Source organism: Plecotus auritus (genome assembly GCF_963455305.1).
Source record: "Plecotus auritus genome assembly, chromosome: 12".
Taxonomy (NCBI): Eukaryota; Metazoa; Chordata; class Mammalia; order Chiroptera; family Vespertilionidae; genus Plecotus; species Plecotus auritus.
Window position 1 is genome coordinate 11,496,699 of NC_137778.1, and position 25,872 is coordinate 11,522,570.

The 25,872-nt window shown below is 47.5% G+C and overlaps 1 long non-coding RNA gene across 1 annotated transcript in view; it reads right to left on the bottom strand.

The window, feature by feature from the left end:
- Positions 1 to 25,872, bottom strand: part of LOC308237679 — a 59,183-nt gene that overhangs the window by 31,106 nt on the left and 2,205 nt on the right. The window contains exon 3 of the long non-coding RNA XR_013959452.1: positions 5,509 to 5,656. This is a non-coding gene — a long non-coding RNA (uncharacterized lncRNA). The remainder of the gene's footprint in view (positions 1 to 5,508; positions 5,657 to 25,872) is intronic.

The window sequence follows — 25,872 nt, forward strand, 5'->3', positions numbered from 1 at the left end:
TTTAAGACTCAGGTAAGTAGAGGGACCATTCAGGCTCAACTCTTACTTTGTAGATCTCAACCTTTTCATCTTCATATCCAGCACCTGAGAGGGTTCTCAGTGGGAGTTCAGGGAATGCCAGTTACACTGAATGGAGGCTCTCATTCTCTAGAATTACAACTCAGAAACAGCCAGGCATCTTAGAGCCAGCTGTGTCTGTCACGTGCAACCAGGTCATATTCTACGACACTTATAGGACAACGGGTCACCCTGAGGATTCTTTGGTGTCCAGTAATTATAAATATGACTACTGAGTTATGTTAGATGTCGTGTTTACATGTAGATTACTCAAGCGACCCAATCACCCTCTCCTAACCAACTTTCCAGAGGAAATAATAGGAGTGCCAACCATATTTCCCACTCCCTCCACCTATCCTCTGCCTCAGTGATCTGGTCTCCTTACTGTCCCCATGCACACCCCCATTCTTTCACCAAGCCCATTTTCTCACTGTTTCCTCTGCCTGAGGTGCCCTTCTCTCTCCTCTTCATTAGCTTAGAGCCCAACCATATGTCAAGGCCACATTCAAGGTCATGACTTCCATAAAGCCTTAGAATAGTGGTTCTCAACCTTTCTAATGCCGTAACCCTTTAATACAGTTCTTCATGTTGTGGTGACCCCCAACCATAAAATTATTTTCGTTGCTACTTCATAACTGTAATGTTGCTACTGTTAATGAATCGTAATGTAAATATCTGTGTTTTCCGATGGTCTTAGGCTCTACAGCAGCAGTTCTCAACGTGTGGGTCACAACCCACAGGTTGAGAACCGCTAGCAGGGTCGCCTAAGACCATCGGAAAACAAAATTACAGTTAGGAACTGTAAATGAGGAACTGTGTTAAGGGTTGCGGCATTAGGATGGTTGAGAACCACTGCCTTAGAATGATCTGTGCTCCATGGTCTTTCTCTGCTGCTGCTTCACCTATTGCTACTCCTGGTACCTAGCATTTCATAGGCCGCTGTTTCAGGCATGTTTTCCCTGACCCCATGTTCTGGCCCATACTTCCACCACCACTCTACAGAAATGTCTTTCCCAAGGTCAACAATGACGTCAGACTCAGCCGAGTTCAAGTCTTGGCTCCATTACTATTTGCCAGTCTCAGTGGTTCCTTCCTCAGACCTCACATCCTTATTGACTTGGCTGCCCAGCACCCCCTTCTTAAATCCTGTCCTGTTTTTAAGTCCAGGGCACTACCCTGAGACCACCTCTCCTACATCTTTCATGGCTGTTCCCACCTGTGCTAAGCCTTGGCCCCTGCTCCCATCTCCAGGCCCCTTGGGTCCTGGGATACGCTGACACCTCTAACTTCATCCCTCACCTCTCCTTTAGTCCCCAGGCATCTTGGAACAGCTGGTGGACAGCCCACTTTGGTATCCTACTGTCACCTCATGCTCAACATGACTAAAATCCATTCAGCAGTTACTTGTTGAGAACCTACAAAGCCAGGATCTGTTCTAGTCCTTGGTCAGTAAACCATGTAAAAGTTCTCGCTCCAAGTGCCATCGATGGATGCATGGGTAAATAAAATGGGGGACAGCCACGGAAAGGAGCATTATTCAGCCTTTAAATGGAAGGGAATTCTGACACATCCTACAACATGGATAAACCTAAGCACGTGGTAAGTGAAATAAATCACTCAGAAAAAGGCAAAAACAATATCATCCCACCTTTATGCGGTACCTACAGTAGTCAAATTCGTAAAGACAGAAAGTAGAATGGTGCTTACCAGGGCTGGGAGGGGGAGGGGAAGAGGAATGGGGAGCTACTGTGTAATGGCTACAAAGCTTACGTTTTACAAGATCTAAAGACTTCTGGAGTTGGATGGTGATGATGTAATTGATTGCTTCAGTTACAGTGAAGAAGACACTGTCCTCATGGAGCTTACATGCTGGAGGCGAGACTGTGATTGCTATCCCAGAAGCTCCGTCCCCAATGCCCATCCCTTGCATTGCCATTCTCCAGCTTGTCCTGCGGACACCTCATCCTCTTCTCCCCCCATATCCACGTCCTCTCCATCTTCCTCTTTAAAGCGTTTGTCTCAGTCCTTCCTCCTTCCCAGAATCACCATTTCCATCAGCTCTTAATGTTGGCTAGACAAACGCGAGGACGTGGGAAGACACTCAGCAGTGCCGGGTTCCAATGCCGGCTTCACCCCTGGCTCCGAGTGACCTCGCACACGAGCTTTAATCCCCTCGCCCGCTGTAGGAAGAGTCTGACGGGACCCTCATGAAGGCTCCCTCTGGCTCTAGCACAGGGTGAGTCTCTGCTTCGCCCTCCCCTGCCCGGCCTGAGGCTGGCGTGCTCCTTGCAGGTACTCAGCAGCCGGAGTAGCAAGGCCTCTTTCAGGAGGAGAACCAGCCAGGGCCACGGCTCCCTCCCAGTGCTCCTTGGCTCTCTTTCCTGCCGGCCTGAACTTGTCCTGCTTGCAACCTTGTGACTTTGCATTACCTGCCCTTGGATTCTGCCAGCCCTGCCCTGGTGCTGGGACCTCTTCTGACCTGACTGCCCGTAACGGGGACAGCCCGTCTGCTGGCAGTGGACCCTGCTCTGCTACCACCAACTGGGCTTCCTGGTGGCTGTGCAACAAGGATGCTGCTGGCTGGACTCTGGCTTCTCGCTGGGCTGTCACTATGGCCCCTACTGACGTGCCAGTCCTGGCCCTGGGCCTTGCAGTGTCCTCTGAGTTCACCCTGCTGCAAGCTGGGTTTCCAATCTGCCTGTGATGGAGTCGTTCACTCCACAAATGTCCACTATGATGTCTAGTCCATGGCAGGCACTGTCTAGGCAAGAGATTCATCGCGATGGGACACAACTGCTTCTCATATCAGCGGCCCTCTGCCGCCAGAACAGGCTTCCCCACTCAAGGAAGACTTCATCCAAGTCAAAGTCGTTCACGCCACAGGTATTTGTTGAGCACTTATTACGTGCCAGGCACTGTTTCAGGCATTCTGATAAAATGCCAATGTTCTATGCAGCACAATGGTTACAGAGCATGAGCTCTGCGGCAAGAATCTGTTACGCGACCTTCAGTAATTACAAAACCTCTCTGAGCCTCGGTCCCCTCACTTGAAAGTGGGGAATAACGGTCACTAAATGATAAGGTTGTCTGAGGAATAAATGAGACCGTCCATGTAAAATGCTTAGAACAGTGTATGGCACATAGCAAGCACTTGAACATCAGTAATTTTTATTTTTATGTGACCTAACTATGCCAAGAACTTAAAAAGTCCTTGTCCCACCCTACACAACCAATATCTCAATAGTGCCTTTGTAGATAAGTACTGACAAACAGAATGAAGTTGCAACACCAACATTGCGAATAAAGATACCTGTGTGAGGTCACGTAGAATCCTAATGCTTTCACATGGGTTAACCTGAGGAATGTCATTAAAGTTATGGCTACCAAAAGCTTTTGAGAGGTTAAATAGTTGCAGTACACATATTCAACAATATATGAAGGGCTTCCTACAAACCAATAAGAAAAAGACAGGCAGCCTGATAGAAAAATGAGCAAAACATCGGAAGAGGCACTTCACAAATAGCCAATATTATGAAAATGCAAGTTCAGACCAAGTCCAATATTACTTCATGCCCACCAGGATGAGGACAATGAAAACAAACGGTAATACCAAATATCAGCAAGGACAGGGAGCAACCAGAACTTTTCTACATTGCTAGTAGTAGTAGTATAATTAGTACAGCTGCTTTGGCATTATCTACCTATGCCAAACATATCTACACTTATACATATGTGTGTATGTACAGAAATACAAATATTCATTCACTAAGAGATATATTCAAACATATTCATAGTAGCACTGTTTGTAATAGTCAAAAATCTGTACACAGCTCAAACATTCATCAACCATATAACGAACAATAAGCTGTGGTCTATTAATAAAATGGAATACTACACAGCCACAAGAACGGGAAACTACAATGACACACATCATGGATGAATGTCACGAAATAATAAGTGAAAGAAGTCAGGCACAAAAGAGAACACACTGTGTGATCCGTATTATACACAGTTGAGAAGCAGGCAAAACCTCTGTAACTCTAGCAGTTGAAATAGCTGTTACCCTTGGAAGGGTGGTTAGCAACTAGAATGAAGTGCAAGGCATTTGGGGGCAGGAGGGGGCCTGGTAATGTTCTATTTCTTTGCTTGACCTGGAAGCTGCTTACAGATTGTGCACATTTTGTGCGAAACACTTAGGATTTGTTCACTTTTTTTTCTGTATGTATTATATGTTAAGAAAAAATATTCGGGGTGGGGGGGGTAATAAAAAAGATTTTTTTTAAATGAGGAAAAATGGGTTTATCCAAATGGATTGTTGCCAACAGATTTTAATTTTAGTGCCTCCATGAAATCTAAGACACATTTCTGATCACTTTCCTACTGCCTTTCCATAAATAGCAGAGATCTTACTCTCTAAAACTTTAAAACCATATAAAATAAACACATTTTCAACACTCGAAATTAATTTATCAAGCTTTATGTTCTAGGAGGCTGAGTCTGAAAATGTATTTGGGTTTTATAGATGCATGTTGCAATATGGAGTAATTTTGAGAAACAACTTATTTTAATGAGGAAAAAAAAAATGGTGGGCCAAAAGGGGAGGGAGTAAAAATCAAGAAGATGGAGCAGAAAACACAGCTCCAAACCAGCAGCCCAGGGCTTACGTTTCCAGTAGCTGCCAGAGCACTGAAGTGACTCTGGGCCTGGAAGCCAGGAAGTCCAAGCAGAAGCCAGGGACTCAAAGTCAGGATCTGGAAGCAAGATGGTAACTAAGTTAAGGAGGCTCAGAGACCAAGGCAAAAGAACTCCGAACACTTGTAGATAACTATAAGCTACCGAGAGGTTCGGAGGGGTGTGATCTGACTTCCTGACCCAGTGCAGGAAATAGTGGCTGGGTGTGGGCAGCCCTGGGTACATAAGGAAGTGACTTCAGCCGATCATGGAGTAAGAGGATGTAACCCCAGGGTGGGCTCAGACCTGCAGGCGGGATGAGCGAGCCGGTTCTTTCTCTATTGGGTGTGACTTGCTAAATATACACACATTCATCAGTACAATCCAATCCATTCAGATGTTTACCATCACTGAACAGGACTTCGGAGGCTTCTGGTTTTGCCTGCCCTAGTAGCCAACTCAGACAGCAGTAACCTAAAACCTGGCTCCTGAGCCCACAACCATCATCTTAGTCCTTTACATCGGAACAAAGGAAGCAGTGAACATCAGGATTTGCCAATCTAATCAGCCCCCAACCCCATGATGTCCACCAACAAAGGAAGACAGAAAACTCAAAATTTTAAATAAAAATTTAAAAAACAAAAAAGGTAACCCCAACATCATTTGTATTTATCCTTCGACTCATAAAAAAAAAAAAAGTACTGGTGTCACTCATGGAAACTGAGTGACTGTCAGGGGCAGGGGGTGAGGATGTCAAATGCCCAGGCGGCCTGGCCTTACCTTGCCTTCTGCCCTGCAAGCTCCTCTGACGGCATGGCCACCACCTCTTCTTTCCCACCTCACACAGGTCTGCTCACGCCTTCACTGTGACATCACAACTGAAGAGTCCAGGTAGCGAGGCCACATAGGAAGAACCTTGAAGTTGGTCCTGAAATGTAAAAAGCCAGTGCATTCTAGAATCCATACGTAGCTACTCCCTCCCCCGCTCCCCCCTTCTAGAGCAGGGGTGGGGACCCTTTGTTCTGCCAAGGGCCATTTGCATATTTGTAACATCATTCTCAGGCCATACAAAATTATCAACTTAAAAATGAGCCTGCTATATTTGGTCAAACATTTAATGACTCGCCCCTAATGCCTTGGCAGGGCCAGACAAAATGATTTCACAGTTCTTAGATGGCCCTCGGGCCGGACGTTCCCCACCCCTGATCTAGAGTAAGCTAAGCCCCGCACTTTGGAAGACTTCTCATTTCTGGCCTTAAAGAGCCTCACCAACCGCAGGCGGATGGTGCCGGCAGATGAGATGCCCTGGGCTGCTGAGGTATCTGGCAACAGGTTGGAAGTTTTGTCTGGAAAGCAACATCATGTTCTCCAGGGCAACGAGTATGTGTTGCCTGCATTTCAGAGAACTTAGCAAGTGGAACTCCGCTCTGCAAGGCAGAGCAAACACCTCAGCAACAGGGAGAATGAAGGAAACCGCTGCAGGCTAGACTCCTCTCATTTCCACTTTTGCTTGAATGGCCTTTCTGTTGCCCTTAAAGTCCCTATCAGATGCATCAACATCTAAATATGCCAACCTCATAGCTACAGGGACACCACTGCATCGAGCATGACTGAACTGGGATGACACGGGAAGCTGTACCATATGAGGTTAGGAAAAAACCACCGACACACAGTTTCATAAGACACCGTACATGCTGAGGACAGGGGAGGCAGGGGGGCGGAGGGACAAAGCAGTGGCCAGACAGCTCGTAAGTCATTTCCAACAGAAGCAGGGATCTGGATGAGATGACCTCTCCGGGCCTTTTCTACAAGACTGTTTCCCTGTAGCAGGGTTTCTCAGCTCAGCACTGACATTTTGAATGGGATAGTTCTTCGTTGTGGGGTGAGCCGCCCTGTGAATTGTCTGATATTCAGCAGTATCAATGGCCTCTATCACTAGACACCAATAACACTCCTCCGTCTGACAACCAAAAATGTCTCCGGAGGTTGCCAAACATCCCCTGGGGCAAAATTGCCCCTCGCTGAGAACCACTGCCTTAGACGAACAAATCGTGTCTCACAGAGGCAAGACCCCCAGCCCTGGCCAACGTGTGATCATCCATGTTGGAAAGGGCTAAGAAAGCAGAGCCTGGTCATCATGTCCTCGGGGATTAAAGCAACAGAGCTCCCCAAGCAAACCATCACCATCAGATCCGAGAAGTGGGAGGAGGAGGTCCAGGAGGGAAAGACGTTCTGTCTCCAATTCCGCAAAATCCACCTCCTCCCAGATACGGCCCACATCAAAAGACAGCTGACCAGAGAAACCCCCAACTATCAAAAGTCAGTCTCACAGCCCCACCACAGCCACCCCACATCCTAATTCATGTCGACGGCTGGGTATACAAACACCATGTACGTGGTTACATTTCTGGGAGGAGGCAACAGACATCTCAGACCCTCAAAACCTTGTTCCACTGACTATCCCAACTGTTCCCTTTGCTCCACGCATCAGCCTTGACCAGAGGGTTTCCTAGGATACCAGATGCTCTAAGAAAAAGCTACCAAAGCTCAGGTCTTATTCTGCAGGGCCTTGGAAACCAAGGCAGGCACCCTGGTCAAAAAAGAAGAATTTGCAGGCCAAGGCGAAGAAACAGGAGACATTCCAGACACGCGAAGGAGGGACAGGTGGAAAGACCCAACCCAATGGGCAGTGGGCGGAGCCAAGTCTGGAAGGGGCAGAGCCAGGGGCAGGCTGACAAGCTCCTGGGCTTTCGAACCTGTGTCACCACAGACTTGCCCCAGCAGAGTCGAGGCCGCTGGCTGCGTGGCTGACTATAAATCTCGTCCACCGGGGGCTGGGTTTGGCTCACGACGGGCCGGCCCCCCACCAGCTACAGTTTTGCTAAATTTAGTGCTGTTCCCAAGTCACCGAAATGACACTGCTCTTCGTGTCCATTTCAGGTTCAGGCAGGGACAGGCGGAGAGGAGCACGACTTGTCCAGAAGAGATCTGCCCTCCTGTGACCTCTCCCTTCCCCGCTGAAGCCAGGGGCCCCGGGGAGCAGAAGACGTGAGAAACCAGTCGGAGGTCTCTAGGCCCGGCCAGCAGGCTCTGCCCCGAGGCGGCACCCAGACAGGAAAGGGGACACAGATCCCAGGAGCACACCCCACCCCACCCCACCCCACCCCACCCAGGCTCCACTCTTGAGGAGTCCCAGATGCTGTCTGTGGGGGTGGGCCTGCCCGCTCCCTTGATGAGAGGCTGGAGTGACTCCCTGTGGAATGGTGGGAGACCCGAAGACGCCCTCGGGAGGCCCCCCATCGAAATGTATTCGGTCAAATATTCACAGGCGCTCAAATTCAGAGGTGATGATGGTGGTTTCTAAACCAGGTCGCACACTGAAACCACCCCGGAAGCTTCAAAAACAACTGCTGTATTGCAATAACCATGTATGGTGCCAGGTGGGTAGTGGGAATACACTTTGTCTAACCATGATGCTGTACACCTACCACCAATACAAAACAATACTGGGAGTAAACTGTAATGAAAATTAAACACACACACACACACACACACACACAACGAATGCCCAAGTCCCAACCCCCTAGAAACTGTGATGAAATTGGACTGGGGTGTAGTTGGCCCAGGCTTTGGAAAAATTTTAAAAGCTCCTCTGGTATTCCAATGTTGAGACAAGTTAGGGGAGCAGTAGGTGAAGACCATGGGCGTCTGCCTTCAGTCTGCCAGGGGTGGGGGTGGGGGTGGGGGTGGGGCAGGGGGAGGATTCCTGGCCCAAACAGGTCCTTGCTATGTGACCTGAGGCAAGTTATTTAACCTTCTCGGCCTCAGTGGCATCAACTGGAGAATGCACATGACCATACAGAACACCTGTGTGAGAGCAAGGACTTCACCAGACAATAAGGCCCACGGAACAGTGACAGCAGTGAGTGCTCCATAAACGTCAGGAATCATAAGCGGCGTTGTTATAAGATAAAGAGGAGAAGAGAGAGGGCACCCAAGAGCTCTCTCTGTGCTGTCCAAGGACGAAGCGTCTCCCGGACTGAAAGTGGGGCTATTCCAAGAAGTGGGAGGGGACGAGGCTCCACAGCCCCTGTGCTTACGAGGACCACCCACTCTCCCGTCCTCTGTTCACACTGTGCCTCCCCCTTCCATGTCCTCCTCTCTCCCCATCCTTCTAAACCCCACCAATCAGGGCCCAGCTCTGGGAACCCAAGGCCTGCGTCCTTCTCAGGTCTCCAATAACACTTCCCGGTGCCTGGAACTTAGGAACTGTGTCATTTGCTACCCGGAACAGCTACCAGCCAAATAAGTCTCTGCCTGTGGGATAAATGAATGCTTTGCTATGTCTCCTCAAAGAGACCATGAGCCGTTTGGGGGAGGCCCTCATTCTCATGTTTCCATTTGTCCCTGATGGCCCCCAGCACTGTACCGGACACACAGCCCTTGATTAATAAAGATTATTTGTGGAATGAAAACCCATGTGGAGCCAGCAGAGCTAACTGCACATGAGCAAGGAGCCAGGCTCTGTCCGGGAGCAGCAGGACCAGTACTGAAGGTCATGGGCTTCTGGACTCTCCACCCCCTCATTCCTAGGACAGACCCCGCCTCTTTCCATCCCAAGAGACAGACCCCACCCACCCACTCCCAGGACCTGTGTGTAAGTGCCGGCAGCAAAACAAATGTTGGCCAAACAACTCTGCTCCCCGGGAACCTGCTATTCGCAGGCCTCACTGAGGGAGGCCACGTGACTAGTGGCTTCTGCCATGAAGCCACCGACCCCCAGGATTCACTCAACCCAACCGCAGCAGCCAGCCAGGCAAAGCCGAGGTTGCCCACATGGATGTCCAGAGCAGCTGGGTGCCGACAGGCTGTAAGCCTCTTACAGATTAAAGGTCCCAATTTAAACCTCCATTTGAGGTAGGACAAGTGGGTCAGCTCTCGCAGGCCGGCCGGCACAGTTGGTGGAAGGAGAAGCAGCGGAGAGCCCAGAAAGACCCCTCCCTTTTGAGGGGAGGACGAGCCAGAGGACGAGATCCAGGTTGGATCACTGAGGGGGAGAAAGCTCATGCCAACCCACCAGGAACCTCCCCGAATGTCTGAACGCTAACCTCCCTCCCAGTGAACCGAGAAACAGAACAACAGGATGAGACAGGAAGTGGAGAGGGCCTTCCTCTCCCAGTCCTGACCTGGGGTGGAAACAGCTAAAAAAGTCAGGAAATGGCCCTGACGGGTTTGGTTCAGTGGATAGAGCGTCGGCCTGCGGACTGAAAGGTCCCCGGTTCGATTCTGGTCAAGGGCATGTACCTTGGTTGCGGGCACATCCCCAGTAGGGGGTGTGCAGGAGGCAGCTGATCGATGTTTCTCTCTCATCGATGTTTCTAACTCTCTATCCCTCTTCCTTTCTCTCTGTAACAAATCAATAAAATATATATATTTTTTTAAAATTCAGGAAATGAAAGAGAGAGAGAGAGAGAGAGAGCGAGAGAGAAGCGGCAAGGGGCTGGGTATGCTGCAGCCCAGGACTCATACCTGGTGACAGAGTGGGAGGTGGCCTCTGCTCCCAGCCCTGGTGGGGGTCTCCAGGCCTCCACCCCCCCCCCCGGCCCCGCAAGCTCTCTGCAGTGGGAGCCCCCGTGCACAGGGAACAGGGAGTGAGCGAGCAGGTGAGCAGCTGCGCAGGAGCCGCGGCCACGCAGTGAGAGCCTGACTCGGCTGCTCTTTCCCAAAAGCCCTCTCACCACATCTGTCACCACGGAGAGGGCCTCTGGGGAGTGGTTGGAATCCGCTGGCTGCGCCAAGTGCGAAGAAATCCCTCCAGGAGAGTTTCTCAAATTTCCTGGACCCTGACCCACAGTAAGAAATAAAGTTTAGCCCCGTCGGCGTGGCTCGGTGGTTGAGTATCGACCTATGAACCAGGAGGTCCCAGTTCGATTCCTGGTCAGGGCGCATGCCCGGGTTGCAGGCTTGCTCCCAGTGTGGGGAGTACAGGAGGCAGCCGATCGATGATTCTCTCTCATCACTGATGTTTCTCTCTCTCTCTACCTCTCCCTTGCTCTCTGAAATCAATAAAGATATATTAAAAAGAAAAAAAGAAAGTTTACAAGGTAACCCAGTACACACACACAAGCACTTATGTTTACGTAGATTATATGTAGCTGAAACAAAGTTTCCTGAAATCGTATTCATCTTTACTACATACTATGCAATCTAGTATTTTTATTATTTTATTTTTCTAGAATTTTTTAAAAAATATATTTTATTGAATTTTTACAGAGAGGAAGGGAGAGGGATAGAGAGTTAGAAACATCGATGAGAGAGAAACATCGATCAGCTGCCTTCTGCACTCCTCCTACTGGGGATGTGCCCGCAACCAAGGTACGTGCCCTTGACCGGAATCGAACCTGCAACCCTTCAGTCCACAGGCCAACGCTCTATCCATTGAACCAAACCGGTTAGGGGCTTTTATTATTTTTTTTAATGTTGGCCTCAACCCACTAAATTGATTTCATCATCCATTAAGGTGTCTGGACTAGCCGTCTACACCCCAGTCTGGGGGACACAGGAGGGGCTCTCTTCCTTGAAGGAACTTACAAACCCCCTCACAGACGATCCTCCCCACAAAGCAAACCTCACTATGTACCCCAGTGGAGAGCCACAGTGCAGAGAGAAAAAGTGGGTGTCTCTGCAGCAAGGAGTCCCCCCACCCCCACTCCCGCCCTGTGGCTGCCCCCCTACTGTGCTGGGGGGCGGGGGCCAGGAGCTCAGGAGCTCTGCCTTCTACCTCCAGGGGTGCCTGCAGGTGCTGGGCAGCATGGAGCACCACCGGGAGCAGGGCGGACTTCCAATCAACGTCCTTCCCTGGGAAAAAGCATTGCCTCACCGCCCGCAACCTCGGCCCTCCACTGAAGGAACTTGCCTCTGACACACAAACGCAGAAATGTCAACACTGCGCGGCCCACACTGGGTTTTTCCAAGCTCCCAACAGCCTATCTGTATGTCAGACACTCTACATACTCCTCAAGGACGGGACGTTTGGTTTCTTTCTTGATTTTTTAACTGAAGGTACACAGAACCCTTTATAGAAATCTTTATGAGAACAGGAATAAAAACAATCCAATTTTAAACTGTCCTCAACCTAGTCATTGTGCTTTTCCAAGCAGCCCGTGAAATCTCGCCACCTCCTCCTGCGGGCGGCCCTCCAGGACAGCGAAGGAGTCCAGGACATGGGCCTGGACAGCGAAGGAGTCCTTGGAACCCTACACCACGGTGACAGGGAGCTCTAAGGAGCCCTTGACACAATCACTGCTCCCAGACGCGAAACACGCTGCTTCTCTACATACTGCTTGGCTGAGTATCTGAGCTGGAAACCATGTCACAGAAAAAAGTTAGCATTCCAGCCCGGCTGGCGTGGCTCTGTGGTTGAGCATCGACCTATGAACCAGGAGGTCATGGTTCGATTCCAGGTCAGGGCACATGCCTAGGTTGTGGGCTTGGTCTCCAGTGTGGAGCATGCAGGAAACAGCCAACCAATGATTCTCGCTCATCATTGATGTTTCTATCTCCCTCTCTGAAATCCATAAATATACTATATTTACAGTATATATTTAAAAAGTTAGCATTCCATGTTCTGAATTAGTGAGTTTTAAGGATTCCTTTTTCTTATTCTTCTCCCAGGTAAACGTTTTTGTCTGCTAATAAGCAGAGCAGACACTGGACCGCTCCATTCATGCCAGCGCACAGACACTCCCATGCTCCAACGCTTCCCCAGGCTCATCAGGGCCACGAGAGTGCCTGCCCGATATCAGTGCCCTGGAAACCCAGAAAGCCTGCGCGGTGCACGCTCACCTGAGTCCATTCCAAAGGCTCCAGGGCCAAAAAGTGTCTGATCCCGTTTTCAGAGCCCTGGAGCACTGCCGGCTGCCCAGCCTATGGCGGGACCTGCGAGTCCTCTGATGGCAGATGCCAGATCGTGCTGCTGTGATTTTTTCCCCCCCCGGAGACAGAGACTATGGTTTCCTTGCAATCCCTAATGAGAACTGGCGTCAAAAGAGGTTAAGAAACACCAAAATCAAATTCTTAGAAAGTTGGTCAAGGCCCTCCTGAGACCACCCCTCCCTTTGCAATACACAGCCCCTTTCCGCCACGTGCACCCCTCAGAGAATGCGGCCCACCTTCTCCAACAAGCTATTTCCTCCTTCATCCCTGGGCCACTGCCCTGCACTTTTTGAGGGGAGAAGTCCCACTCTCAACACCCAATTACTAACAAGGGCCATTTGGGTATTTATAACACCACTCACGGGCCACACAAAATTATCAACTTAAAAATTAGTCTGCTATATTTGGTCAAACATTTAATCAACTCACCCCTAATGCCTTGGCAGGGGCAGAAGAAATGATTTCGTGGGCCGTATAATGGACGTTCCCCACCCCTGCTTTAAATTGTGCTTCTGGCCACGGCAGCTGGAAAATAACCCCGAGGGTACAGATCCAGCTGGCACATGTCCTGGACTGCCAAGGTGGATGAAAAGCGTATTTGCACATGCATTTTCAGCAGATTGGTGAGCGGATGGAAGACATGCCACAATGCTTCAAAGACGTATCACCTCTCTCTTTTTAGAACAGAGCTGGCTCCTCTAGCGACCTGGGCCATCTCTCCCAGCAACCTCTGCCAGCACACTCCTCACCTACCACCTGAATCACAGAGTGGCGGGGCCTCAAGTAGCCGCCACCTTTGCTACCTGTCAGATCCAGAATGAGGCATTGAGCTTGCAATGCTATTTTCCCTAATGGCATCAATACGTTCGACATTGCTAAAGAAATGGCTCTAGAAACTACCACAGAAATCTAGCTACTAGACTTCGTTGTCTAGCCAATGGAATCTTAGGGTGCCAAGGTCAGAAAATGGAGTCACTATTCAGTCAACAAATATTAGTGAAAGGTGGTTGGAAGGCAAGACTAATATAGAAGAATATATGAGAGCAACAGCCTTGGATGTGGCATGTACAAGATCCATTAGGGTGAAGAAGAGCGAGAATGTCTACGTAGAATTACTTTTACTTGAAATTAAGGAACTAAGCTTTACTATTAATATATGAATTGACACTGGTGCACTCCTTCAATTCGTGTTGGGTGGTCTCCGTCATTTAAGGTACAGGGGGCATCTTGTGTCGGAGTAGGAGATCCCAAACACATAGACAGACAGTGTGTTTAGTTTGCACATGTCCAGTTAAGCTAACTTAGGGATGTCATCTCCAATACAATAAATAACAGTCGTCATAACAAGAGGGTGAGGCCAGCAAATCATCAGGCCACACCGCCACTGCTGATCCCATGGCGAACTACCCAAGCTGCTCAACTCAAAGGTGGTTTGCATTAAACCAGAAAACAAGGTCCCCAAATCCGCTGACCTCTTCTGCGATGAGCACTTGTCAGTAGAAAGCTACTTAATGGACATTTTAAACAAATAAAGATCTTATCTGTCCTTTTAAGATAAAGGTGACATTTTAAAAATGGGGAAGAAAACCTTTCTTTTTTGACAGAGACATGTCACAGAAGGAGCATGTTAGAAACAGGTATTGGGAAGCCATTTCCACCATTATGTGATCATGGTTCCAAATTCAATGTAAGGATGTCATCTGTACAATCCTGTATCTACGCACAAGTTTAAAACAGAATATCCACACTTAAAAAAAAAGTCTCCATGAAATGAATAAAATGCAGGGGTCCTGACTCCTTTATACTATAAACTGAACCCATAATATCCTCTTCATAAACAGGTCTCTTTCAAAATACCCTGACTTGAGCCAATCCACTATATTGCAAAATATGACACCAAGATACTGTGAAAAAAAAAAAGATATGTATTCTATTCGATTCGGTTCTTACTAAAGATAATAATTCTTAACAATTCATTTCATTTCGTTCTTCAACAACACCCACCTATGTCAGGCATCATTCCTTGCTCTGAAAATACAGCAGGGAACAAAAGTGACAAAAATCCCCACTCTCAAATAACTCACATTCCAGTGTGTGTGAGTGTGTGGAGGGAGGGGTGGCGGGGGAATATACAAAATAATAGGAATATATAGTATGTTAAATGGTGGATGTTCCATGGAGAAAGAACACTGTAGGGAAGGGTTGCAGGACATGCTGCCAGCAAAGGTGTGGAGTTGGCTGAGAAGATAATATCTGAGCACAGACCCAAAGGAAGTAAGAGTCAGCTGCGGGCTATCTAGGGGGAAAGTGTTCCGAAACGGAGGGAACAGGAGGTGTGAAGGCCCTAAAACAGGAAACACCTAGCTTATTTGAGGAACAGCCAGGAGGCCAGTCTGACTGGAGCACAATGAAAAAAGGGAAGAGTAGCAGGAGATAAAAACAGAGAAGTAAAGCAGGGCCAGACCGTGTAAGCCTGCATTTCCAATATGGCAGCCAGGAGTCCCACAAGGCTAGCAGGCACATGAAATGTAGCTAGTCCAAATTTTGGTGTGAGTTACTATGGCAAAAACCATGTCATATAGGTCAGAAATGAAAACACAGGGGTGGGCAAAAGTAGGTGAGAACTCTGTGCCAAAGTGTATAGCAAGTAGACTACAAGAATGTGTCAAACATGAAGGCCAGCAATTTGAGCATGTATGGTAAGTGCACTGTGCCATTCTTTTAAGATAATAAAGCTATTGTAATTATCATAACCTGCATGTCTTTTTCCACACGAGCAACTGTAAACCTATTTTTGCCACCCCTGTATATTTCAACATATTTTTTACACACCGGGTTAAGTAAATTATTATGTTTCTTTTCCCTTTTTAAATTTGACTTCCAGAAAATGTTAAATTACATATGTGTCTCTCGTGTGTCACTCGCGTTGTATTTCTATGGGATAGTGTTGATGACCTACAGGGTCTCGTGGACCACTCAAAGGATCAGGGCTTTCACTGAGAGAGGAAAGACGCCCTGCAGATTTCTGAGCATAGCAGGGCATGATGGGATACGTCACATGGCTGCTGTGAGGATGACAGCCTGTCAGGGGCAAAGGAGAAGCAGGTGAGAGGTGATGCTGGCTTGAACCAGGGCGATGGCAGGGAAAGTAGTTCTGACTGGTCACACACCAGGAATATTGCAGGGAGAGCCCCCAAGATTTGCTTCTGGATTGGATGGACATAAGAGAGAGAAGTCATGAGCACAGGTATTTTGGATGATGGCATTTCCATAACTGAGATGGGAGAATGCGGGAAGAATATGTTTGTGTGGGAAAATCAGGAGTTCCATTTGGGGCAGGTGAAGTGTGAAATGTCTATTAATATCCAAGTTGAAATGTTACGCAGGCAGATGGAGACATAGGTCAGGTCCGTAGTTCAGGGGAGAGGCTGGGCTTGGGACAAATAACTGAGGGTCATCAGCATGTAGCTTTCTTTTCTAACTTTTCATTCTGGAAAATTTCAAATATAAATAAAATTTGAGACAGTATAGTAAAGCACCAGGTACCCATCACCTAGCTTCAACCATTATCTACTCATGGTCAAGCTTGTTTATCTCCCAGGATGACTTCGAAGCAAATTCTAGACATTGTTCATGATGGTATTTAAAGCCATGAGTGGGAGAGGATCACAAAGAGAAAGAGAGAAGGTGAAGAGGAGGTGCCCTGGGCCTTTTAATGTTTAGAGGTCAAGGAGATGAGATACTGAGAAGGGAGAGCCAATATGATGAGCAGAAAACCAGAAATATATGTCCTGAAGCCTCATGAAAAAAAAGCTTCAAAGAAAAGGGTATGGCCAGCTGGGTCAAGTACTGCTGAAGCTCCTATGATGAAGACTTAAGGGGTGACCTCCATGGTAGTAACACGGAGGTCACTACCAGCCCTGACAATAGCACTTTCATTCGAGTGGTAGGGATAAGACTGACTGGAGGGATTCTGGAGAGGAAGAGAGCAAGGAATGAAAACTCTGTAAGGGAGAGAGACATGAGTAGCTAGAGTCAATGAGAGCTTTTTGAAGATGAGAAAACAGTAGCATATGGAAATGATCCAGTGGAGAGGGGGAAACTGGTGATGCAAGAAGGCCAGGGAGTCCAGCCGGCGTGCCTCAGTGGTAGAGTCAGGGTTCGATTCCTGGTCAGGCCACACACCCGGGTTGCAGGCTCGATCCCCAGTGTAGGGTGTGCAGGAGGCAGCTGATCAATGATGATTCTCTTATCATTGATGTTTCTCTCTCCCTCTCCCTTTCTCTCTGAAATCAATAAAAATATATTATTAAAAAAATGGGAGGCAAGGGAAGTCCTGGAGCAATTCCTGGATATAGGAGAGGGATGAAATTCAGTGCGAAGGACAGGGGTTATCCTCAGACCGGACCTCAATGTTTACCTGGGAAAAGGCTGAGAATATAACGTATCACAACCTGTTTTTAAAACTTTGTGTTTCATGATGTAGCTAACCTATCAGTACAGCAATCCTATATGCAAATTATAAATACACACACATAAAAAAAGTTCTCAAAAGTTTTTACCAATATGGGTGCATAATCAAAATAATTAAAGACCACTTAATTGGAAGAAAATAAAGCATACTATCAAATTATAAACTAGGTAGCCTTCAGGGACTGGCATGCATATCACAGTATAATTTACACTAGTATGCTCTGTATTGTTATGTTAAGTATACAATAAAACATCTAGCCCTAATCGGTTTGGCTCAGTGGATAGAGCGTCAGCCTGTGGACTGAAGGGTCCCAGGTTCGATTCCAGTCAAGGGCATGTACCTTGGTTGCAGGCACATCCCCAGTAGGGGATGCAGGAAGCAGCTGATAGATGTTTCTCTCTCATCGATGTTTCTAACTCTCTATCCCTCTCCCTTCCTCTCTGTAAAAAATCAATAAAATATATTAAAAAAATAAAAATAAAAATCAATAAATTATTGGGGGGAAAAAGATTTAAAAAATACCTAGAAGAGGTATAAAGAATAATAGTCTTTGTATCTGAGAATAGATGTTTTTATTAATTAAGATTTTTTACAAAGGCTCAAACATTATAATCCAGAAACTGCAATATAGCTGCATCTGAACTGCAAGTAGAAAAACACAACAAGAATCACGAACCGTTATCAAAATCAGAGTGTCACAGGGACCAAATTTAAGTCTGATTATTTATTTACACAGAGAACTGCAAATCAGTTCATAGTTTTATTAGCAAGGCAGGCTTCAATTGCACCATCAGATTCTGCTCCTGAGGAAGGATGGTTACCCGATACCATACGGCTCGGCAAAGAACGGCAAATGGAGAAAACGGGCCTAATTAGGCAGGTAGCCTGATCAGAACAGGCAGAGCCCCAAACCAACCTGGCGTGTCCACAGAGCCACAGAACATCCAGCTGCTCAAACAGCACAGCAGCACCGCTTGGCGTTGGCTGAGCCCTTTCTCCATTCAGAGCACCTTTCAGATGTTTTCATTCAGCCTCCCTACACTCCGCCAGTGAAGTAAGCATTCCATTTTAACTTGCTTGGCTATACAGACTCAACCCTACAGTGGCGTGAATAAATGGACAGACACAAAGGCGGTCAGCAACACTGCTAGGATCCCAGTCACACGGTGATGAAACAGAGGCTTGCCACAGAAGCCGCCTCGAACAATCCTCGGGCCATCCCACATCAAATGACAGCATTGCCCGGCTGGTGTGGCTCAGTGGTTGAGAGTCGACCTATGAACCAGGAGGTCACAGTTCAATTCCTGGTCAGGGAAAATGCCTGGGTCGCAGGCTCGATCCCCAGTATGGGGCATGCAGGAGGGCAGCCGATCAATCTCTCTCATCATTGATGTCTCTAGCTCTCTCTCCCTCTCCCTTCCTCTTTGAAATCAATAAAAATATTAAACAAATAAATAAAATGACAGCAAGAGCATGTGAATACTAAGTCCTAGAACGTGGCAGATCATTCAGCACAGAAGTTAGGGTCCTGGCCCCCCACTGTGGGGGAGACAGATGACAAGTAGTGCCCCAAGAGCTCTGATGTGATCAGGCTGTAAGCCCCGTGAGAGCAGGGCCCTGCCTGTCTTTTCACAGCTGTATGCCCAGTGCCTGGCACAGAGCAGGCTCTCAAAAAATATTTATTGAAGGAAGAAAAAAAAATGACTAGTTATATTAAACCACAAAGATGAGGAAAAAATGAATGCTCAAAAATCACAAAATGGTTCAATAAAACTCAGGGAAACTGGTGGTGGCAGCTGATTGGAGATAGAGAGACACAGCTAAATAAATTTAAAAGGCAGAATTGTTAAACATAAATTCTTTGAAGAATGACCATAATTTTCATTAACAGAGACTTTGAGATTAATCATCAACAAAAGGAAGCGTGTGAATCTTATAGAGAGCCTGATTCAAACAAAATCAACTATTAAAAAAAAATGGAGACAAACAAGAAAATGAAAATACTGGTGATATTTGGGAAACGGTGCTTTTGCAAGGGGTGAGCCTACTACTGGAGTTAAGTTATTCAAAGGTATTGTGTTATAGAGACGCACAGTGGAGTATTTATGGTGTAATATGACGTTTGGGATTTGCTGTAAAAAAAAAAATCTAAGAAGGGAGTAAGGATAAAGTAGGCGGGGCTATAAATGAAGCAAGAGGGGCCACGTGGTGATATGTTGAAAGTGAGTGACGGGAACACTGAAGTTTCTTATACTGACGCTACCTTCATATAGACAGTGTGTCCCAAAAAAGGTTTACACACACTTTGAATAATTATAAAGTCAGCGTTTAGTAAAGTACATTTCATTTTCAAAATTGAGCTATTAGCTCTTAAAGTGTGTATACATTTTTGGGGGTGGCCTGCATATGAAATTCTCCATAGTAAGACTGTTAAAAAGAAAAATAACCCTAATCTCAAACTGCAGTTCATTTCCTTGCACCTGCCCCCGCCCCCCTCATACAGGGAAATGTGGTAGTCAGGGTCATACCTGGACTCGGTCATTTCCAAGGAGACCTGCAGACAGAGCTGGGGGTCCTGTCTTTTCTTCATCACTGCTGTCATCATCGCCTGGGACTTACCTGCTTCAGCTCCGCTTTCACTCCGGGCCTGGGGATGCCTTTATGGGTTCAAGGTTGTGCCACCATAAATAGCTTAGCTGGCTGGTTTACGTTTGGCAGACTTCATGCATGTAACCTAGCTGTCCCTTTGGTTTCAGTTCTCCATGGACAAAGTTCTCACAATTACTCCCATTTTTACATTATAGAAATCTCAGCCTCATAAGGATCTATAAATACAGTGACAAGTAGACATGGTGGTCTTAAAATTGTGGGTGATAACAACTACACATACAGCAGATTGCAAAGCTCCATGTATGTCCAGACTGCATCCTCTACTAGAAAAGGATTGCAGGTCAGTTTGCAAATCCTTTGGTGATCCCAGTGAGTCCTCCCATCCATCAAAACCAGAAGTTTACCAGGCTGTTCAAAATGCAAAAGAGGCAGCTGCTAATTCTTCACCGTCTTTGAGAGCATTGATTATTGATTCTTTAGTTGGAAACTGACACCTCTCTTAATGAAGGAAGAAGAAATTTTAGTGAAAAAGTGAAAAACTCTGAATGAGACGAATCAACAAGCAAAAAAAAGAAAATGTAAAATATTATGAATGGGAGACTTCGAAGACGATATATTTTCATTTTTCACAATAAAGCCTTTTAATTTTGTTACTGATTTGTTCATGTTTCATTATATCCTTTTAAAGGTCCCTCTTTTCTTTTTCATTCTTTTATCTTTTATAATGCAATTGCCTTAAGGCCTATTAGTTACCGGCAAACATGGTTGGGGCAAGATGTTGACCATGTAACTACCAGACACGGCCTCTGTTTCCTCTCTCACTGGTTTCTACTCTCACGCCCCAATCCTGCCTTCCCTGACATCGGCTGGCTTTTCTTTCTTCCCCAGCCCTCTGCGTTATCCAATGACGTGAGTGCACCCCACCCACCTCTTTGTACCAGGCTATTCTCCTCCTTTCTCACCGTCCTAACGACAAAGGAGTCTCATTCCCACATGGCGTCAATCTTCCTATAACCTCTTCTCCTTACTCACATCCCCAGCGTGTCCAGGTGCATCCCATCCTCCCCCAAATGTGTCACATGCTACCGTGAGCTCCTCTCTTCCTCCACCCACCCCCTCAGATCCCTCCTGCATGTTTCCAGGACAGACCGAACAAGGATGGGTCGCCCTTGAACATCTGTGTGCCTACCCAGGGCCACACTGGGTGACAGAAGTGAACAGGACAGACAGAGACATGGGTGCTGGAAGCTTATGTTCTAGTGCAGATCGTATTCAAACTGGATCAACTGTCCCTATGCCTCCAGACCAGACCGTGAATCCTTTATTTACCCTGTATCCTCCCAACTTCACAGTCCCAGATCCCAGATCCGTAGTCAATAGCAGGTAAATGACTGATCCTCCAGGTCAGTGCCCCATCAGTGTAAGCCCATGTAGTAGGAGGTCACCGGCAACTCTACGGAGGAAAGGTATTTAGAGAGGAGCATTGATAAGGACCTTTTTATTTTATGGCCTCGGGGGAAAGTGCGTGCAGGGAAGGTTCACGTGAAGTAAGGCTCCGAGCGCCAGCTCACCATTGCCAGCTAAAAGCAGCTCCGGGTGTGCTTAGCTGCTGTCTTCTCTGCTATTCTGGTCGTCTGCTCCCTCCTCCCACTGCCAGCCTCCTCCCTTCCAGCTGCAAGGGTAATAAACCTCAGGCACCCTCTGACACCCACTGCTCCGAGCACGCAGTTCCCCCTTTGCCACCAAAGGGTCTCACTTCCAGCCCAGCCCTGAGCAGCAATGACCAGATTGTTGTGCTGCTGTTTTGAAAAAGCAGGAACTTTATATTAGTCCTGTTCCTGCCAGGAGTTTCACCAAGACCAAGTCAAAAAAAAGGTGGAAACCAGGACACGAGGGGACTCCGTAAAGGCTGGCTGCAAGGATACCCAGTCGTGATCTGGTCCCAAGCCAACAGAGACACACACCCCACCAACTCCAAGCCGCAGGGCCTTGTTCCCAGAGTGGACGCACGCCAGGTTCAGGCCGGTGAACCAGGCTGGGTTGCAAGCTCTCACTGCAGCTGCATCTCCAGGGCCTTGGCACTAAAGGGACAGTGAGGCCGGAAGTGACAAAGCAAAGATAGCAAGAGAAACATGCTGTGGGACTCGGTGGGACCAAAGACCCCCTTTGCCAGAGACTGACTTTGTGTTGGTCGATTCTCTGTATGGTCCTGGGAAATAAGAAGGAGGTGACCTTGTCACACCAAGGCCATACCCCACCCCTGCTTAGAAATTCCGGCCTCCAGGCTCCAAGAATTGTGTATGGGAGTGGGGCTGGAGACACCTCCAGGTTCCAGAGGTAGGACTGAAAACGACAGGGGTTTTCCAGGTACAGGATACTGGCTTAGGCAGACTCCGATAGTCTGCTATCCCAATGGCCACACCATCCTCTCTTGGGATCACAAAAGCAGGCCCAAGGCAGACTCTTCAAGAACCCAGGAATCTGAGCCAGCCGTGTAAGCATCCCCAGTGGAGATCCAAGCACTTTCCTGGTGGTGGAGGGCAGGGTTGGCAAACTCTTTCTTAAAGGGCAAGACAGTAAATATTTTAGGCTTATGGGTCCTATGGCCTCTGTTGCAACTGCAGTAAGTTCTCACTAAAGGTCATGGATAAGTTCTTGGAAACTGTGACTTTCACCAAAATGACATATAACAAAACCAATTTCACCATAGGCGAATTGATATAAAAAAGAGTTAATTCCTAGGGCATATTTCTGGTCACAAAATCATCACCAAACTTCTAAATAAAGGCCCAAAACACTTCTAATATTAAACACTGAAATAAATGTGAGCTATAGATACATTCAAGGAAGATGAATAAGAACAATTAAGATCATTATTTTCCACCCCCTTATTCCAGTTCAGGGTCGTGGCTGACAAGGACTCTCCCAGCAGCCCAGGGCATAAGGCAGGCACCCACCCTGCTCGGGGCGCCCTTCCATCACAGGGCCACTCACACCCACACCCACTCAGAGGGGGACAATTTAGACACATCAGTTCATCTAAGAGTCACATCTTTGGGGTGTGAGAGGAAACCAGAGTACCCCAGAAAACCCACACAGACATGGGGAGCACTTGGAAACGCCATACAGCCAGGAATCAATTTGTCCCCCTCATCAATATTACGATAAAACGACACGGAACAAAACAACATTATTAGAAGACCTGCTGTCCTCAACTACACCAATTAGCATGAAAGCGGCCATAGACAATTAAACAATGGGCATGTCTGTGTTCCAATAAAACTTTATTTACAAAAGCAGGCATCTGGCCCATGGGCTGTAGTTTGCCAACTCCTGCTCTTCCTGCTCTTCCAGCATTTCCAAATCCCAAGAGGCATACAGGCCCTCCACCAGGAGGACTCCCACCCAGTCTGGAGACAGGGGTCTCTTCTGGGGACCAGGCCTCCATTCCTGCTACTCCCGCCCACAAGACACTAAAGAAGTCTGGGTTACTTGTTCGAGAAGAAAAGTCAGGCTTGATCAGAAACCTGAGCCAAGAGGTAAGAGCTTTGGACATCAAATCCAAAGGCTTTAGAGATGAAAAGAACTAGGGTCTGGGAAAGGAAGTGACCGGCCCAAGACCATGTAACTGGCAAAGGCTTCCTGACACTGTCCAGTGCTCTTAATCCTCCAGAGCAGTGATTTTCAACCTTTTCCATCTCACGGCACACATAAACTGATTACTAAAATTCTGCGGCGCTCCAAAAAAAAACGTTTTGCGGACCTGACCAAAAAAATAGGTATATTTTGATTGATTGATTTTTTTAAAAAGTAATTACCTACCCGTTTTGCTCCAAAGTGACTTTTTCAACGCATCAGGTGCCTATCCTTGTATAGGAGGATTTCTGGTACCAAGAATGAACAAATCAGAAGTAATCTTATTCTGTGACTTGACCAATAAGATACAACTCCATATTATGGTTCAAGACAGGGCATTCACACCCGATGGCTATTGTTGTGTTGGCTGTTGTCATTTTTTTTGACAATCTAAGGGAAAAGAGGTCAGTGACCCTGACTAAATAGTTGGGTACTGCATGTTTTAAAATTTCTTGTAGCACACCAGTTGAAAATTGCTGCTCTAGAGTGATGACTGGAAAGGAACCAGAATCAACAGTCTTGCTGGTGGAGACTAAGGGCCTATGACACATCTCTATACCACATCCTGGGGACTTTCAGTAACCTCTAAGAGGTCAAGGAGAGAGCTTGGAGAGGGTAAAAATAAAAAATATATATATTTTAGAAGCCCAATGCATGAAATTCATGCAAAGTAGGCCTTCCTTCCCCCAGCTTCCCTCTGGCACCCAGGACCCCGGCTTACCTCGCAGAGGGAGGCTCCGCCCACCCATCGCAGCCTGCCGGCAGGTGGCCTGGGCCTCCCTCTGCGGGGTGATCATGGGGCGATGGCCAGGCCCCGACCAATCACATCACACCCGCCTTGGCTGGCCTGGCGCCAGTGGATGTCATAGCCTGGTCCCGGATGGTTGTCCAGATGGTCATCTGAATGGTTGTTCCACTGTTCGGCCGTTCAGTCAATTTGCATATTATGCTTTTATTATATGGGATATATATATATAATAATAAAAGCGTAATATGCTAATTAGGTTGGATGTCCTTTTGGACAAAGCCGGAGCTGCGAGGGCCGAGCTCCTTGCACGAATTTTGTGTGTTGGGCCTCGTGTGTGTGTGTGTGTGTGTGTGTGTGTGTGTGTGTGTATATATATATATATATATATATATATATATATATATATATAATCTTTCCTTGACATATCCTCCTGGTTATAGTTATTAGAGAAAAGAAAACTTAAATAGAAACCTGAACTTCAAAAAAGGGTGTGGTTTGGTACAAGACGTGGGTGTTCATTAGCAGAAACTGGTCCAGCAGTCTGGGCGGGCCCTGGGATAATAAACAAGAACAAGACATACAGCCTCACCCAATGCTGGGCAAAAGCCCCAGGCCCTGGGATCTCTCTCTACACACTTTCTCAGCAACCTCGCACCTTCAAAACTTTACAACAATTTCCTCCAAATCTCTTTCCAGAACAGATTTCCCTTGCAAACTCTATTTGCCTGACCATAAACATATCTATCCAGATGGGCACCCTGCCACCGTCTGGAACGCAACATGTCTAAAACCTAAACAAACATGGCTCCCCTCAAAGGAGTTTGAACCCTGATTTTTCTATTTCTGTCAATCACTAAGGCTCAAAATGTCTGTACCTTCTCTTCCCCTGTCCTGTCCCCAAGCCAAAATGGCTCTCTGAATTACCTCTTCCTCTGCATTCCCACAGGCTCCACCCTCATCCATCACCTCCAGTCTGGAATACTGCCAGTCTTCTGCCTGGGGCCCAGAATCTAAGCTTGTAAAAAGGCCAGGCTGATCTTCTCCCATATCCCCACCCTTCTGCCATCCACCACAATCTCTTCAAGGTCAAGGCCCAGTCCTTGACCTGTCTTCCCAGTTCCCAGAACCTGACCTAACATGGCAGGTACCCACCCAATCAGTGCTGAATGAATGAATCCTAGCTTTCATCAGGAGCCATGACCACACAGGAAACCTCAGGGCCTTCCTATTCCTACTGTGAGCCCAGAATGCCAGGCTCTGCAGGCCTCCATCATCCCACCCACCCTTCTCACCCACCATCTCAGAAACAGGCTCCGTCCAGCTGATCGATGCCTAACCCTCATCATGTGCCAGTCATTCCTGCATCCACATCTCTGCCCACGCTCTGCTTGCCCTGTTCTGCAATGACGTCCATGCCCTTCCCCCTCCATCCACGCCAACTCCTACGTAACTGCCAAGCTCTGGGGGGAGACAGGGGATGCAGGAAGGGGGGAGATCATTTTTAAAAACTGGGCATTGGGGGCATGACGAAGATATGCCGAGGTCTCTGATCCCTGGAGACATCACCCTCCCAATGGGTCGCAGGCGATTAGAGAAGGAAGAGGTGGGAGGAGGAGCCAAATTTTTCCACTGAAGGAAAGGCATGATTTTCATCACTGCTTCTGTTGCCCTGGTAACCAGGGACAGCCCAGTGGAGAGTACAGTAAAAGAACACCATGTTTATCTTTGCTTTCTGATCCAC